The sequence below is a fragment of the Petaurus breviceps genome, unplaced genomic scaffold (assembly GCF_028583685.1).
Source record: "Petaurus breviceps papuanus isolate PSGF00001 unplaced genomic scaffold, PetGlider_PUasm1.0 90895, whole genome shotgun sequence".
Classification (NCBI taxonomy): Eukaryota; Metazoa; Chordata; class Mammalia; order Diprotodontia; family Petauridae; genus Petaurus; species Petaurus breviceps.
Window position 1 is genome coordinate 28,448,367 of NW_027187372.1, and position 16,973 is coordinate 28,465,339.

The 16,973-nt window shown below is 38.9% G+C and overlaps 1 long non-coding RNA gene across 1 annotated transcript in view; it reads left to right on the forward strand.

Annotated features, from left to right (window-relative positions):
- LOC138151108 (uncharacterized) overlaps positions 1 to 16,797 on the forward strand; it is an 82,859-nt gene extending 66,062 nt beyond the window's left edge. Inside the window, exon 3 of the long non-coding RNA XR_011165741.1 lies at positions 12,881 to 16,797. This is a non-coding gene — a long non-coding RNA (uncharacterized lncRNA). The remainder of the gene's footprint in view (positions 1 to 12,880) is intronic.
- The last annotated feature ends 176 nt before the right edge of the window (positions 16,798 to 16,973 follow it).

Here is a 16,973-nt window from a genome sequence, read left to right on the forward strand (position 1 = left end):
GGGGGAAGGGGCAGAGTTAATGCTCTGAGACTGGGGGAGTGGGTAGTGTGATTTTACAAACTAGTTTTACGGACCGATGTTACAAAGTGGTATTACAAATTGATGTTACAAATTGATTTTACAAACATAGATCCCAAGCACCCCAACAAAATGACATGTCATAAATTCTTTTAAAGGAATCCCCTCACTTGATAAGAGGCCAAACCCAGGATGTTTTAAGTTTCCTTCACCATAAATATAAGAAGAATCCTAACATTCAAAACAGGGTTGTGGAATGAAATTCTCCTCCAGCCTTTGGAGTTTTGGATTTTATCTAAAGTATAACGAAGGAGTTGTTTGACTTGAGATATGCTGATAAGTAGGGCCCACATGCCTATGAGTGAAGGGTTAATCAACATTCCTAAGACTTTTCTCTCTAATTCGTTCATTTTCCTGCCTTCCCCAGAAAATACAAGATATTCTGTTATATGACATATTTTCTGTGGAAACAAAATTTTGGTTCATCTCTTACACTATCAAACATGCCCAGAAGATTTCATATCTCCTCCAAGCTGTTCAAAAGCCATCTGAGATAGGTGTTATCTTTTGCAAAGGTCACCAGAAAGATCAGGCTGTGGAAAATTGCCTGGCAGACACTGCAGCAAAGAATGCTACCCACCAGTTAACCATACTGGCTTATTTACTCCCACAGCTCCCTGATCCCTTCACACCTTCCTACAGCCCCCAAGAGCAGGCCCTTGCTTCAAAAAAGAGGGGGATACTCTCTCTCCCCCTCTGGGTGGTTTCAGGTACTCTCCGGTCAACTGCTTATCCCAATGGAGAGCCAGTGGAAGCTTCTTTTTGGTTTATACCAGGCCACACAACTGGGGAAGAATGCCCTCCTGTCTCTGATAAAGTCTCTTTTTACTGGCAGTAAGACAGGAGAAGTCACCCAATAAGTCAGTTGGGCTTGCTCAGCTTGTACCCAGAGACCTACTGTTTAGAAAGGCCCCAGCCTCCTCCAGTGGACAGGTGGGTAAAAAGAGGTGAAATCATACATACTCTTTTCCTTTTATGTTTTGGCCTTGCCACAACCATCTTTAATTCTCTCCAGAGAAATTGTCTTTTCTCTGTATTACTCTTGTGCCTGTTTGGCCTTTGTTTGCTTAGCTCCTTGCCAGGTTGGTCTCCTCCAGGGTTTAAGCCATCAACTTCCAGATGACTGCTCAGGCTATGTACCCCTTGAACAGGACCATGCATGATAGGGACAGCTTCATGTCCCTTGCCTGCATGAAGCAGTTCCAGAAGCCAAGACCTTCACCCCCTTACCCCAAAATAATTTAGGTCCTATTTGTTTGAGGGGGGAATGATGGGGTACTAATGATGGACTCCTAAAAGGCCCTGGACTTTCCCACATGGCCCAGGTCCCTGGCTTTCACCTGAGGCACCCAGTCCTTCCCAAAATAATCCTTTCAACTGTCCTTGAATTGTGGCTTTGACCCTCCCCCAATCTCCAATTCTCTGTTACTTCTAACCTCGCCCAGGCTCTTCGGATTGCCTCAGGCCACTTCTCTCCCTTAATTCCATCTAGACCCCTTCTCTGTTAACTCCCAGTCACGCTAGACTACTTGACTACTCCTTGATCACATCCAGATCTTCCCAGTCTTTCTCTATATAATGTCCATCTTGGCCCCCATTAAATTGCTCAGATTCTTAAAATCTGACCAATAGTGCAGACTCAACAGGAATCTCACCCACTACAACTGGTGTTTTAATAAACTTTATCTCTGACTAAAAGAAGGCTTGAGTTGAATTCTTTTGAGGCAGGACCCACTTCTTTTATCCTTGAATTTCAGGGGTTCCTACCACCCCTAGACTGCAACATTTGAACCAGCCTCTTCTCATATACTGAAAGGAAGCAGTATATATCATTGTTACATAGCCATAATTGTTATGAAGTTCTTACATTGTGTCAAATCAGCACACTACAATTTCTGCCCATTATTCTTTTTTTTTTTTCTTTTTGGAGGGGGGAAGGCAGGACAATTGAGGTTAAGTGACTTGCCCAAGGTCACAGAGTTAGTAAGTGTTAAGTGTCTGAGGTCAGATTTTAACTCAGGTCCTCCTGACTCCAGGGCTGGTGCTCCATTCACTTTGCCACCTAGAAATATAGTAGTAATATTCCATTGTATTTATGTGCCACAATTTGTTTAGCCATTCCAATTGTTGGGCCCATTATTCTTAGTTGTGCTCTTAAGGAGCCCAACGATTAGAATGGCTAAACAAATTATGGTACATAAATACAATGGAATATTACTATTCTGTAAGAAATAATGAGCATGATGAATATGGAAGAAGATAGAAGGAGTTATATGAACTGATACAAAGTGAATTAAGCAGAATCAGGAAAATACCTAGTTGAGGCATCTAGGTGGCAAAGTGCTGGGCTTGGAATCAGGAAGACCCGAGTTCAAATTCTACTTTATTTGCTAGCTATCTGATCCAAAGCAAGTTGCTTAGTTTCTCTTAGCTTCTGTTTTCTCATTTGTGAAATGAGGGGGTTGAACTTGGTGGTCTCTGAAGTCCCTTCCAATTCTAAATCTATGATACTATGAATATACACAATGACTACACCAATGTGCGTGGAAAGAACAATGAAACAATGAAAATTGAATGTTGTAAAATTATGAAGCAACAAGTCATAGCAAATAGGGCACTAGACATGGAATCAGGAAGATCTGGATTCAATTCCAACCATGTGACCCCTGGGAAAGTGTAAGAGGTGATATTATGGTATCTTGTTTTGCTCCCACAAAAGCTATTGGAAGATAATCAATAGCTATGGTGATGAGGTATGGGTTCTGGGAGCCCCCTTGAGCTCTCCTTGAATCTTTGAGGTACTTGAATCTTTGAGGTAATCTGGGAATCCCCCTTTAACTCTGATTAAATCGTCCCATTGATGAGATATTTGCATGAGGCCATAAGCCTTACTGTTATGGCTGGGCCCAGACCTCTGTTACTAGCCTAGCCCTCCATAGTCCATCTACTTCCCACCCTTGAACCTATCAAAATATCAAATCCTTGAACTGGCCTAGTCCACCATTGTCTGTAGTCTCCAGGTAGCCTCCAGCAACTTCCCACCCTTAATCACTCTGACCTCATCTGACTTCTCCTGAAGACCCTCCCCAAACTCCTCCTCTAGATTTCTCCTACAACTTTCTGTATATGAGATCCCATCTTCCCTCCATGTGGTGTGAGAGCGCCATAGAATTTTCTAGCACAGACATACTCTGTGTCCGATACAAGCAAACTTTTACTTTTCTTTGGCTGGGAAGACTTGAGCCGAATTCATTCGGTAGGACCTGGCGTATTGGTATTTTGGGGTCTCCAGAGCAACCCTAACCTTCTCTATGGGTAACCTCTTCAGTGGGGAAGACCATGGTCTTCCTGGAACTATGACAATGGCCAGAGGGAACTAGAAAGGTGGGGTGTAGCAAACAGCTAGGACCTTAGGGGTCATACCCAGTCACAAGTATCCTCATACCATATCCACATACCATGCCTATGTAATCTGCATATATATATATATATATATATATATATATATATATATATATAATCTGTATATATACAACACACACACACATATGGAATGTAGGGAAATAGAGTGAGGAATTTGACTAACCCTAAGTCTACCAGGAAGGACAGAACTGTATAACCACTCCTGCTTCTTCATCAGTGTGGGTGTGTTCCTAGCGAGCACCACACCCACTTCCCTGCCAGAAGCATAATAAACACCTTCCTCTGCACACACTGTTTCTGAGTTCTTGTGAGAAGTGAGGTTTCTTCAGTGAGAAGGGGTTTGCTGTTTTAAGGGTTATGTCGTGTGGATCTTTCTAAGGGCCCCAGGGAAGCAGTGATCAGTGGAAGCTGGTCCAGGCTACCTCCCTGACCATGCCCGGGAAGTCCTGTTATCCCCACAAGTGTGTTTCTGACAGTAAGTAATTTAACATCTCTGTGCCCTGGTTTCCTCATCTGTAAAATGAGGAAGTTGGTTGGACTCAGTGGCATCTGAGGAACCATTTAGCTCCTGATCTATGATACATACATGCCTTTTCTTCCATCTGACAGTTCCTTAAACGTGAAAAAAAGTCTAAAATGTTTTCATGCTCTTTTCATCTCTAGGACAAGTATCACATTTATCCTTAGTTTTCAAGCCTCTCACTATCTGCATCACCATCTCCTCCATTCCTAGTTCAAAGAGGTCAGAGGTTCAGGTCTAAAAATTACTGGAGTAATCGTAAAACAAATCAACCTCCCAATAAAGTCAGAATGATGATTAGATAGATAGATAATTAGTATAACCCAGTTTTCAAGCCTGGAGCATATTACATAACTCTCCTAGTGAGAATGATGACTTGAAGCTGCATGCATGCATGAAGGGAACCAAGTTGGAGATTTTTAGAGAAGAGAGACATTCCTCCTTCTTTCTGTGAGATACACAGAGTTTTCAGACTTTCCAGAAACATCTATCTGTACCTTCCCACAAGCTGCACTTAGGTGTGTGTGTGTGTGTGTGTGTGTGTGTCCACGTGGACATGGGCAACATGGTCAACACACACAGATTTTACATAAAAGAAAAGGTTTGGGGTTTTTTTTGGTGACCATGTCTCAGTATTGTAGGTGGCTCCATAAGAAAATTTTCACTGGGCTATGAGGCAATTCTAACTCAGGTCTTTCTGACTCTAAATCCTGTGATGTTCTCTAATACCATCTCTGGATTCTGAACAAGAATCCTTTTTACAACATCCTCATGTCCAGTCTGGGAATTTTCATGGACTATAAACAATATGAGTCAACAATGTAACAAGGTAGTAAAAAAAAATACAAACTCAATCATAGAATATGCTAATAGATTAATGGTATACAAAACAGTGGAGATGATAATTTCTCATCCAGCCTTTGCTTGAAGATTTTTGAAGGTGGGGAACTCATTACCTCTTGAGGCAGCACATGCAACTTTGGGACAGCTCTGTTAGGATGATCTTGTGCTGATCCCAAATCTGCCGCTCTGCAACTTCTACCCATTATTGCTCCTAATTTTGCTCTTTAGAACCAAAAAGAAGATTCTTTTCTAAAGACAACCTTTTATACATTTGAATACAACTATTATGTTCTTCCTAAGTCTTCCCTACTCTAGTCTGAACATCTGTACTTCCCTTAATTCTTAGGTAATCAGGTATTCCCAGCAGCCCCTTGCCTTGAGGGGGTAGAATCAGAAGATAAAGTGGGAGGATGTCAAGCCTAAGCTACTCAGATCTGATTTCAGTTTGGCTTTGGAGAGGTATAAAAGGAGAAAGGGGTAGCTTTGAGATGGCAGGCTGTGGTCAGACTGTCAGTGAGAAAGATGCTCCAGCAGGGACTTTGAATGGAGATTGAGACTGGGAGTAGTGACGCAGCTAGATCTCTCCCCTGCTTGCTGATCCACCTATTTGAATTTCTGAGAAGGGTTGTATGTAGTTTGAATGTACTGAAGCTGCTAATTATTGTTAGCTCCTTGAAACCAGTGAAAGAGCAACCAGTGAAGTTTTAACTCCCCTCTTCCTTCCCTTATACCTGCAGCAAGCAGGCATTTTCTGCAAAATTCCTCTCTCTTTAAAATAATTCCTGATTTTGTTTCATATAAAGTTGTGACCAGTCATAAATTCTTATAATTCATATCTATTAATTAATCATGAAGAGAGAGACTGCAGTAGACAAAGCCAGTGAATGCCTGAAACATATAGGACTAAATAAGATAGAGGTTTGCACCTTGGTCTAAAATAGCCTAGTTTAGTCTTGACTCTGGGGGATTTGTGCTGTAATCATGATAGATTCATATTTTGGGGGTCTTTTTCCTAATAATTCTTATAAACTCATATAGCAGAGATAAGACCAACCATGTCAATCAAGGTCACTGAATTTTATGAATTATTAAGTCAGGGGTAAGCAAGATTCAAATTTGCTAGACAGTGCCACCTGCTGGTTACACTTATATGGCATGTTCTTCAGTCTCTTGGCCATACTAGCGTGAACATGATTCCAGTTTGTCCAGGTCCTTCATAAAACACTGTGTCTGGAACTGAATATAAAACTTTAAATATAGTCTGACTAGGACTGAGAAATTATCATATCCATTGTTTTGTATACCATTAATCTATTAACATATTCTATGATTGAATTTGTATTTTTTACTACCTTGTTACATTGTTGACATTTCACATTATCATATTATATATGATATATAATTATTGATTGTTTTTCGTCCATGAAAATTCCCAGACCCTTTTCACAAGACAGATTGTAAAAAAAAAGTACTGTCTATCCATGTCCCTCTATTCTATACTTGCACAGTTGATTTGTTGAACCCAAACTTCAGACTTTACATTTATCCCTATTACATTTCTTCTTATGAGATTCAGCCCCATCATTTTAGCATACTGATATCTTTTTGGCTCCCTAGTCTGTCATCCAATAGACTAGTGCTCCCTGCCAGCACTGTTTGATTAACAAATTTGATAAGTATGATATCTAGGCTGTCATTCAAGTCATTCAAAAGATGTTGAATTGCCTTTCAGCGATCCACTAGAGAGACTTCCCTCCTTGAAAATAATCCATTAATTATCACTTTGGGGAGTATAGTGATTTAACCATTTATTTTTTAAATAAAAATTTTAGTTTTTTAATCAATAAAAATCTGCTTTTCTCCCTCCCCTTTTCCCAATTGAGAAAGAAAGAAAGAAAAAAACTCCCATTATAAACATGCATAGTCAAGCAAAACAAATTCCTATATTGGCCATGTCTAAAAACATATGTGTCCATTTGTACTTCTGAGTTCTTCTCTTCTCTATCAGGAGAGGGAGCAGCATGTTTTATCATGAGTTCTTTGAAACTGTGATTGGTTACTCCATTGATTAGAATTCCTAAATCTTTCAAAGTTATTTGTCTTTACAATATTGCATAAATTGTTCTGGTTCTGCTCACTTCACTCACTCACATCAATTCATACAAATCTTTTTAGGTTTCTCTGAAATAATCTCCTTCATCATTTCTTACAGAACCAAAGTATTCCATGAAGGTTATATACTATAACTTGTTCACTAATTCCCTAATTGATAGGCACACCTTTAGTTTCCAATTCTTTGCCACCACAAAAAGAGCTGCTATAAACATTTTTGTATATCCTTAAAGTTTGTTTTGCCTGGACTCCCTTAATTTATCTTGACTTTTATTTCCCCTTCTACCTTCTCCTCCTGTTTTCCAGTTGAGTGAAATATATTTCTGTTCCCAGTAGTATTTGTACATATTCTTCTCTCCTTGGATCATTTCAGATGAGAGTGAAACTCAAGTGTTACCTACTCCCCTACTTCCTCTTTCTATAAACTTCTACTTCCTTGCTTTAAGTGAGATATTATTTCCCATAGTTCCTTTCTTTTACCCTCCTCTACCCCAGTGTATTCCTCTTTCCCTCCCTTTCCATGAAGACCATCAAGATACAGATGAACCACTCTCAAGTTCTTTGTCTAATAAGATTCCCTCTATGACCCCTGTTGATGATATAGTTCTGAGAGGACTTGTGTCTTTTCTCCCCATATTAGAATGTAAACAGTTTATCCTTGTTCAATTGTTTATGATTGTTTGCTTAAGTTTACCTTTTTTATGTTTCTCATGACTCCTGTGTCTGCCCTTTTTTTAAAAAAAATATATAATATTTTACTTTTTCCCCAATTACATGTTAAAACAATTTTTAACTTTTTTTTTTTAAAGTTTTGAGTTCTAACTCCTTCACTCCTCCCTCCCTGGGACAGTAAACAATCAGATACAGGTTATACATGTGCAGTCATGTAAAACAGTTCTATATTAGTCATTTTGTACAAAAAGATTAGAATAAAAAAAAGAATGAAGAGAAAGTGAAAAATAGCATGCTTCAGTCTGTATTCAGATAGTATCACTTCTTTCTCAGGAGGTGAATAGTATGCTTCTTCATTAGTCCTTTGGGGTTATCTTGGATTGTTGTATTGCTGAGAATTGCTAAGTTATTAGCAGTAGATCATCATACAATATTGCTGTTACTATGTATAATGTTCTCCTGGTTCTGTTCATTTTGCTTTACATCATTTCATATAGATCTCATGTTTTCTTGGAAATCATCCTTCTTGTCATTTTTTTAAAAGGTTTCAGCTTTGTTAATTTTTTTTTTCATTTTTCAAATGCTTTATTAACTTCTGATTTATATCATTCATTTCCACCAGATTTTGAGTTACAAATTTTCTCCCTGTTTTTCCCCTACCCACCACCCCAAAATAGCAGTCCCACAGGATATCCCCTCCTCCAATCTGCTCTCTCCCATATCTTCTCCCATACCCACTTTGACTTTTCCAGTAGGGCATGGTGGATCTCTTTACCCCAGTGCCTATATATCTTATTTCCCAATTACATGTAAAATAGTATTAATAATATATATATATATATATATTTTTTTAAACATTTGATTTTAAAAATTTGAATTCCAGATTCATTCCCTTCCTCCCTTGTCACCCACCCTTACTGGGAATATAAGCAGTTCAGTATTGGTTGTACATGTGTAGCTAATGCAAAGCATTAACATAGTAGATATGTTGTAAAAGACCGACTATATTTACCTTCCTCCTATCCCACCTTCCACTTGTTCTGTTCTCTACTTTGATACTGTCCCTTTACAAAAGTGAGTGCTTCCCACTTCCCTCCCCCCCAGCCTGCCCTCCCTTCCATCATCCCCCCTCTCATCCCATTCTTTCCTACTCTCCTGTAGGGTAAGATACCCTATTTAGTGTGTATTTCATTCCCTCCCTGAGCCAAATTCAATGAGAATAAGGTTGGCCCATTCCCTTTTGCCTTCCTATTCTTCCCCTCCATTGTAACCATTTTCCCTTGCCTCTTCTATATGAGATAAGTTACCCCATTCTGTCTCTCCCCATCTCCTCTCATGATATTCCTCTCTCACCTCTTAATTTCACCTTTTAAGTATCACCCCTTCCTATGAAATTGGTCCTGTGACCTCTATCTATGTATATCTATATACATTTATACACACATTCACATATGTATTCATATGCCCATATACCCTCCCCAATATATATATACATACATACATACATACATATATATTCCCTTCAACTATTTTCATACTGAGAAAAGTTTCATCAGTTACAATTATCATTTTTCCATGTAGGAATGTTAATAGTTCAACTTTGATAAGTTCCTTATGATTTCTTTTTCCTGTTTACCTTCTCATGCTTTTCTTGCTTCTTGTATCTGAATGTCAAATTTTCTATTCAACTCTTTTTTCATCAAGAATGTTTGAAAGTCCTCTATTCCACTGAATGACCATATTTTCCCCTGAAACATGATATTCAGTTTTGCTGGGTAGGTGATTCTTGGTTTTAATCCCAGCTCCTTTGCCCTCTGGAATATCATATTCCAAGCCCTTCGATCCCTCAGTATAGAAGCTGCCAGATCCTGAGTTATCCTGATTGTGTTTCCACAATATTAAAATTGTTTCTTCCTGGCTGCTTGTAATATTCTCTCCTTGATCTGGAAATTTTGGAACCTGGCTATAATATTCCTAGGAGTTTTCTTTTTGGGATCTTTTTCAGGAGGTGATCAGTGGATTCTTTCAAGCTCTATTTTGCCCTCTGGTTCTAAAACATCAGGGAAGTTTTCCTTGAGAATTTCTTGGAGGATGATTTCTTGGTTCATTCTTTGATCATGGCTTTCAGGTAGTCCAATAATTTTAAAATTATCTCTCCTGGATCTCTTTTCCAGGTCAGTGGTTTTTCCAATGAGATATTTAATATTGCCTTCTATTCTTTCATTTGTTTGGCTCTGTTTAACAGCATCTTGATTTCTCATAAAGTCATTAGCTTCCATTTGCTCCAATCTAATTCTGAAGGAATGATTCTCCTCATTGAGCTTTTGAGATTCTTTTTTCATCTGGCAAATTTGGCTTTTTAAGGCATTCTTCTCCTCATTGCCTTTTTGAGCCTCTTTTGCTATTTGAGTTAGTCTATTTTTTAAGGTATAATTTTCCTCAGTCAGGCTATTGACTCTCATTTCGTAATTGTCTTGCATCGTTCTCATTCTTCTTCCTAATTTTTCCTCCACTTCTCTTATCTGCTTCTTAAGCTGTAACCAGCTCATATTTTCCTTTGAAGCTTTTGGTGCAGGAGTTCTGATTTCACTGTCTTCCTTCTGTTCCATGCTTTGATCCTTTTTGTTCCCAAAATAAGAGTCTAATGTTGGATTCTTCTGTTTGTTTTGCTTCCTTTGCCTGGTCATGTTTCCACTCAATTACTTGACTTTTGGGCTTTTTTCCACAGTAGGGCTCTGTTACCACAGCCTGGGGTTTTCTCAGCTGCCAGAGGTATTAGTTGGGTGCCCTCTCTGAGTCCTCCACACACTCTAGCAAGCTAGTTGCACACCCTAGGACCTCCACCCTAGACTGAAATCCAGGTCCAAGCAGGTTACAGCAAGAGCGATTACCCCTCAGACTGGTCTCTTGGTCCCCCTACAGTCTGCAGGCCAGGAGCTGAAGTTGCCATGTGGCAGGGCCCCCTCACAGCCCTCAGCAGCTTCTTGCCCCAGGGGCAAAAGCCATTGTACTCCCAACTACTGGGTCCCAAAGTCCATACTGCACTGACCTCTCACTTTGTCCTTAGCATCTGTGTGTTGATAATTCTGGACGATCACAGCTGCTGGTGATCTGGAGTCTCTCCAGCTGGCGGCTGGTCAGGCCCACCCTGGGGCTAAAACCTCAGTTCCCAAGTGGCTGGGCTCAGCTCTGAGAGGGATGCTCTGGTTGATTCCTGCCGGCTGTCCTCAGTGGGAGGTTAGGTTCTCTGTGTCATTTTATGGGTTCTGTAGCTTCAAAGTTTGTTCAGAGTCCTCTTTTACATGGATTGGAGGTGGTGAGGTCGGGAGCCATGCAGAGGTCCTGTTTCTACTCCTCCATCTTGACTCCGCCCCCTCCTGTGTCTGCACTTTAACATTTCTCTGCAGCTCTGGTCTTTTCATCAGGGATATTTGGAAGAGAAAGTAAGGATGATGGCTTTATGCAACTCTGCCTCACTTAAATCTAATTCATACCCAGTTAAGACATCACCCTGTGATATTTTTGGTCCTCTTTGAAATCAAAGGATGAACAATAAGAAAATCCTGTGTTTCATTAAAGATCTATCTATTTTTCCCCTTTTAGGATTATACTCAGTTTTATTGGGTAAATTATTTACTGGGTAAATTATAAACTTATTATTATAAGTCTGGATCTTTGGTCTTCTGGAATATTGTTTTCCAAGCTCTGTGCCTTTATGGTGGTGGTTGCTAAATTTTGTAACTGTGGCTCCTTGGTAATTGAATTATTTTTTTCTTGCTGGTTGGTGTGAGTATATTTTGGCTATAACATTTCTGCGAGTTTTCATTTTGAGGTTTTGCTTTCAGAAGGAGATTGATGGATTCTTTCTATTTCTATTTTGCTCTTTGGTTCTAAAAGATTTAGGCAATTTTCTTTCATGATTTCTTGAATTGTCATGTCAAGGTTCATTTTTTTGGTCATGACTTTCAGGTAGTCTTCTTAAATTCTGAGGTAATTCTTATATTATCACTCCTTGATATATTTTCCAGGTCAGTTTTTACTATGAGACACTTTACAATTTCTTCAATTTTTTGTTTTAAAAAATATTTCTTGTTGTCTCATAGAATGATTATCTTCTATTTGTTCTAACTTTGAGGAAGTTTGTTGCTTGGGTAAGGTTTAGTACTTTTCATGCCAAGCTGTTTGTTAATTGCTTTTCTAATTCTTTCACAGCTCTAATTTCTTTTCCATTTTTTTTTCTTTTGGCAGTCTCATTTCATTTATTAAAAAAATATTTTAAGCATCCTGTTAAACTTTTTTGCTCTCTTTCAGGAATTCTAGTTGAACTTGTGCCTAAGCTATATTTTCGTCACTTTTTTTGGGAGTCATTCTCTCTTGGGTTTGTGCCTTAGGCATCCCTATTATGACAATAGCTTTTAATGGTGGAATTCTTTTTTTTTCTTCTCATTTTTTGCAGCCTACTTCCTGATTCAGACTTAATGTTAGAGCCCAGGCATGCCCATTTCTGGAGGAAATGTCTGAACTGGTCTTGCTGCTGCTTTCCTGGGTATTGCATATTATGTTATTTAGAAACAGTTTAGGTTGGGAACCTGCAAGAGCTCAATATTACCAAAGTGATTTCCTCAGTGGTTTGAACTCTGCAAATTCCTGACCAGGGTTTGGATCTGAGCAATATGTCTCTGGTTTTTTTTGAGTTCCAATAGACTGTAGCTGGATTCAACCACTATCAGCCAGATGGAAAACTTTGTTGGTTGAAAGTACAAGAACTGCAGGCTTCCTTTTGGTCTCAGATTCCTGACTTAGTTATTCTTCTGCAGACCAGAACAGAAACTGGAAGTGAGACCCTGCTCTGCTCTTGGGGGTCTAAGCCACCCAGTTACTGCTTGCTTCTGAACGTTTTCCTTGCTTGGTATGTAGCCTGGGTCCAGCAAGAACTCCTCACTCTGGAATACCACTCCAGGGACAGATACTTCCTTGGTCTTCTCTGGAGCTGTGACCTAGACCTGGGTGCTGAGCAATAGAGTTGCTAGATTACATTTATTCCTGTACCCTGCTCAAGTGTAGGCCCCTTTGTGCCGTCTTTGGGATCTCTTCTTGTCCTGTTTTAACATCTTTCTATTCATTCCTGCCTAGATGCCATCTCCAATGTCCATGGACCTCTCTTTCTGTCTCTTTATGCCAACCTAGGTGGGGAAAAATGACTGATTTTTTTCTCTTGGCTTTCCCAATCAGGACTCAGTCTGGTGAATTTTTCGGATCTTTTTTGGAGGTATTGGGGAGAAGAGCTTGACTGTACTTCTGTAACAGTAAGCAAAGTAGGATATTTTCCTGTTTTTTCTTTTGGAGTTCAGTTTCCCAGCCTAAAGCTAAATTGTAAACATCTGAAGGATTAATCCCTGATAATCCCAAACTGAAGCACATTACCTACTGAATTGGCTTTCATGCCTTTGGGCGCAATGCTGAGCCAATCAGGTAGCACATGTGGGCTACTCACATGCACTGAGCCAATCAGAACTCAAGTAAAACTGTATGTAAACTGGAAGCTTGAGAACACCTTGGGGCTCATTTCTGAGAATGCCTGATGTCTTGGAAGAAGACTCTGGGTACCTGGTGCTAAGGGCACCCCTCCTCCCCAAGTGAACCAAGAGGAAAAAGATGAGCATTGAAAATAAGCTGAGACGATGAGCAGCAGAGACTCATTGAAGGAATTGTGAAAGTGAATTGAGCTGAAGGGCAGAGACCTACCCTCAGGAAGAAAGCTTAGTTTAAACCTTTAAGAGCTGTTATCAAGGAGCCTTCAGATTTTGAAAGTGAATTAAGATGGTTGAGTGGGTGATATGTATAAATATTGTTGCCCTGTTAAGCTTTGTTTTCCCAAAGACATAAGTAGGGCCAGGAACCTCTGGAGCCTGCTGTCAGGCAGGAACAGAGAGAGCTTGGAGTGGAGCAGTCCCCTTCCCCAACAGAGACAAGGAGCAGGAGTGGAGAGCTGCCTGCATGAACCGAGGCAGGAGCCAGAAGCTGTCAGCCCACAGCCCTACACCCTGAGTCAAGATGAAAACTTTGCAGCAAGGCAGAAGCAGTAAGAGTGCCAGGTGGGAGCCTGCAACAGCAGTGAGAGGAGAAGGAGAAGGACCCCAAGAAGACTTTAGTTGGATATTTTGTTTGGAATGAGGGGATTGTAACCTGTTGTGGTCTAGGGGTGGAGGGTGTTTATGTTCTTTGCTACCCCTTAAGGATGTGTTGTGCTAGGGAAGACCCTGGCCTAGGACCCCCTGATTGTATAAACAAGGATTTTGGGGAATGCTATGTTATATATTGAATGCAATGATATATGCTGTGTGCCATGTTACATACTGAGTATTATGACATACACAAAATGATATATTTTGTTTAAGACCATGTGGCCACCTTGGTAATAAGTTGTTATGTTGTTATGAATTGATATGCTTTAGTTTCTTGAATAAGGTTCAGTTCTGAATAGTGTTCATTATACCTTGTTATTAGACCCTTAAAATTCTTCACAGCAGTAATCCTCAGTTGTGCTATGCTGATTTGCATTACAACTTCTTGCTACTCTACCATCTTGATCCCTCAATTTAATCATTCCTTAATCTTCCTAATTACACTATCGTGCATGCCATATCTGTCTTTTACATGAGGATAGCAAGAGAGATTTCATTAGAGGCCTTGCTAATATTTAAATATATTATGTTCATAGTATGCTCCTAATCTTGTGTGGTGTCCCTTTGAATCATCCCACAAATTGCAGGTTGAATTTCCTGGAGGACAAGTACCCCAGTTTTATTGGTATCCCTACAACTATGGCTTATAAGTCTCCCACTGATGTGTTATCTTTCAATAGTTAGCCAAAATACACAATTAGGTCAAAACAAAAATACTTATAGGAATAGCATTATGAGAAGTCTTACAATAGAAAACTGCTCATAAAATTAGTGCACATTTGTTCACCAACATACTTCAACATCAAAGGGAAAGTGGGTAAGCATAGTAAAGATGGTTGAGGGATTAATATGTGAGTGTCATGGGGTGCTAATTAATTCATACCTTTGATTCTGAAGGGCTCCTGAAGTACTTTTTTTGGTGTTTCTGTGCCAAACCTCAGTGAGTGAGATGTCTTGGTGGAGATCATTGCTTCCCTGGTTTCATTGGGTCTACTCTTGACTGAGCACATTACTCAGATGGGTTCACTGGGCCAGCTCATGGCAGGGAATATTGCTCTGCCAACTGACCATAGTCTGTAATCTCCAGTTTTTGGCTAAGCTAGAAACCAGGCTCTTTCAAAAATTTTCAATACCTTTAACCTAGGATCAGTAAGAAAATTCTCTAGTTCTATTCCTTGGGACTATTGGCTCTATAGCCTGCTATCTTTCCAAAAACAGGCTCCCTACTCCAGGCTCCAAACTCTGGCTCTTTGAATTTCTCTCTATAGAGAAATTTGAGATTCAGGAAGCAATTATTCTTAAATTCACATCTTAGGCTGCTTGCAAGTATATCTTCTGTGGCCATTTGCTTCTGTTACAAGATACAATTGAGGATGTTTGAAGGGGAGGAGGGAGAAATCCCCATATCCTCTTACTAAAATATCCTCTGCTAAAATATTCCTAAGAGCTTATTGTTTGTATTTGAGTATCTCAGAGTAGGGACAGCTTTCTTTTTATCTAGACCATAAAGCACATGGCTAATCTTCTCAACCATTCATTAGAAGTAACTGAACAGGAGATAAAATGAAGATTTTGATAAATAAAGTTGAAAAGTTTTTACACAAAGTCAATATATTTAGAATTAGAAAGGAAACCTAATAAAATCTTTGCATAAAAAATTTAGCCTAATCTCTTTATTTTATTTATGTATTTAAAACTTTTTAATTTTTTCTATTAACAACAAAAAAATTTCCCTCCCCTCCCCTGAAAAAGAAAAATCTAAAACCTTTTAAAAGACAAATATGTATAACCAAGCAAAACAAATTCTTCAACTGGCCATGTTAAAAAAAAAGTCTCAATATGCATTCTGAATCTACCACTTCTATGTCAGGAGTAGAGTAGCATGGACCGTCTAAAATAGTTGTCACTGCATTGATCCAGGTTCTTAAGTTTTTGTTATTGTTGTTATTGTATAAATTGTTCTCCTGATTCTGCTCACTTCACTCTGCATCAGTTTATACAAGTCTTTTCAGGTTTCTCTGAAACCATATCCTTCATAATTTCACATAGCAAAATAGTATTCCATTAATTCATATACTATAATTTGTTCAATCAGTTTCCATTTTAGGGGTACCCATTTAGTTTCTAGTTCTTTGATACCATGGAGCTACTACAATTTTTTTTTTGCACATCTTTATCTTTTTCCTTTTTTTTTTGATCTCTTTAGGAGCATAGGCTTAGCAATATGTCTGTATCATTGGATCAAAGGGAATGCTCAGTTTAGCAATTTTTCGGGCATAGTTTCAAATTATTTTCTAGAATGACTATCTGCCTGTTTTCCTATAACCCTTCCAGCTCTGTCATTTTCCTTATATGTAAATTTTGCCAATCTGAACAGTGCAAGGTATAATGTCAAAGCTGTTTTGATATATATATATATATCTTTTTATGTATTAGTGATTTGGGACATGTGGAGTTATTCTGGGTCACTGTACAGTTACATAGTTCCACAGTCCAATCTCTGGGCACACATATTGGGTGCATTTAGAGAATAAAATAATGAACCAGTATTTGAATACATAAGATTAATCTCAGTAAAATCTCATTCTGAGTCACTTTTTAATTATACCAATATGAGAATCAAATAAGTATCTCATTGGTCAATACATTTACAAAAATTTTGTCAACCTTCTGCATGGAAGAAAAGTACTAGTTAGGTGCTGAGAGGAATACAAAGGTGAATAAGATCCCTAGGGTTTGCTATGGTCTGGGATAGCAAGGACATGAAGATAACTGCAATGCATGAGATATAGCATAAATTTTACCCATGACAATTTCATATGGAATAAAAGCTTTCATTAGCTATTGGGGACTATTTTCCATATTAATGAGATTAATTTAACTAATTGATGTGATTTTCTGTGTGTCTCTTATGTCTTCCTATGAAATCTCATTTATACTAATCAAATAAAATGTTGAAAATTTCATTAATTTCATTTCTTGAAAATATGCACAATGAAATTGCCTATGTATCCAGATTTTAGGGACACCCTATATAAATAGTGTTTCATTGCTTAGAAGAGAGATCATATCAGGTTGAGGGGGCTCAGGAAAGGCTTCCTGAAGGCATATTAAAGTTGTCCATCAGTCTGTAATTAGAC